This window comes from Otolemur garnettii, unplaced genomic scaffold (assembly GCF_000181295.1).
Source record: "Otolemur garnettii isolate 467f Iridium unplaced genomic scaffold, OtoGar3 scaffold00061, whole genome shotgun sequence".
Classification (NCBI taxonomy): Eukaryota; Metazoa; Chordata; class Mammalia; order Primates; family Galagidae; genus Otolemur; species Otolemur garnettii.
In genome coordinates, this window is record NW_003852456.1 from 2,568,863 (window position 1) to 2,570,537 (window position 1,675).

Below are 1,675 nucleotides of genomic sequence, written 5' to 3' on the forward strand. Positions count from 1 at the left end.
ATATCGATACTGCCCAAAGCAATGTACAGATTTAATCAATCCCTATTAAAGCACCATTGCCATACTTTAAAGAGCTTGAAAAAATAGTGCTTCATTTTATATGGAATCAGAAAAAAACTCGAATAGTAAATACATTACTCAGAAATAAGAACAAATCAAGAGGTATCATATTACCAGACTTCAGGCTATACTATAAATCTATAGTGATCAAAACAGCATGATAGTGGCACAAAAACCAAGCAGTCGATTTATGGAACTGAGTAGAGAACCAAGAGATGAACCCAGCTACTTATTGTCATTTGATCTTTGGCAAACCTGTCAAAAAAATTCTGTGAAGGAAAGACTCCCTATTTAACAAATTGTGCTGAGTGAACTGGCTGGTGACTTGTAGAAGACTGAAACTGGACCCCTACCTTTCACTATTAACAAAAATTGATTCTCACTGGATAAAAGATTTACACTTAAGACATGAAACTATAAAAATACTAGAAGAAAGTGCAGGGAAAACACTTGAGGAAATTGGCCTGGGAGAATATTTTATGAGGAGGACTGCCAGGGCAATTGAAGCTACACCAAAAATACATTACTGGGATCCGATCAAACTAAAAAGCTTTTGCACAGCCAAGAGCACAGTAAGTAAAGCAAACAGATAACCTTCAGAATGGGAGAGGATTTTTGCAGGTTATGTTTCCAACAAAGGTCTGATAACTAGAATCTACAGAGAACTCAAGCTAATCAATAAGAAAAGAACAAATAACCCAATTTCTTGTGGGCAAGAGACTTGAATGGGAACTTCTCTGATGAAGACAGGCACATGGCCTACAAACACATGAAAAAATGCTCATCATCCTTAATCATCAGAGCAATGCAAATCAAAACCAATTTGAGATATCATCTAACTCCAGTATGATTAGCCTACATCATAAAATCCCAAAACTACAGATGTTGACATGGATGCAGAGAGATGGGAACACTTCTATATTGCTGGTGGAAATGCAAGCTAATACGACCTTTTTGGAAAGAAGTTTGGAGAACACTCAAGGAACTAAAAGTCCGACCTGCAAAAGTTTGATCTTGCAATTCCTCTGCTAGATATATACCCAGATGATCAAAAATTATTTTACAACAAAGACATTTGCACCAGAATGTTTATTTCAGTCCAATTCATAATAGCCAAGACATGGAAACAGCCCATGTGCCCATCGACTTATGAATGGTTTAACAAATTATGGTATATGTACACGATGGAATACTATGCAGCCATAAAAAAGATGGAGATTTCATATCTTTTATGTTTGCCTGGATGGAGCTGGAAAATATTCGTCTTAGTAAAGTGTCTCAAAAATGGAGGAAAAAGTATCCAATGTACTCAATACTGCTATGAAATCAATATATAATCACCTACACATTCATATGAAAGTAGCAAAACATAACTATAGTCCAGAAAGTAGAAAAGAAGAGGAGAGAGAGGGGAGGGGAGAGGGAACATGGGAGAAGGGAGAGTATTTGGGGGGACCTCACCTAATGTGCATGATGCAATGGTACATTTCAAAACTATTAAAAAATGAGTATAATTGTGATGGATGTGTTACTTAGTTCAGTGTAAGCATTTCACATTGTATATCAAAGCAGTACACTGTACCCCACAAATGCATCAATGTACAAAGTTATGATT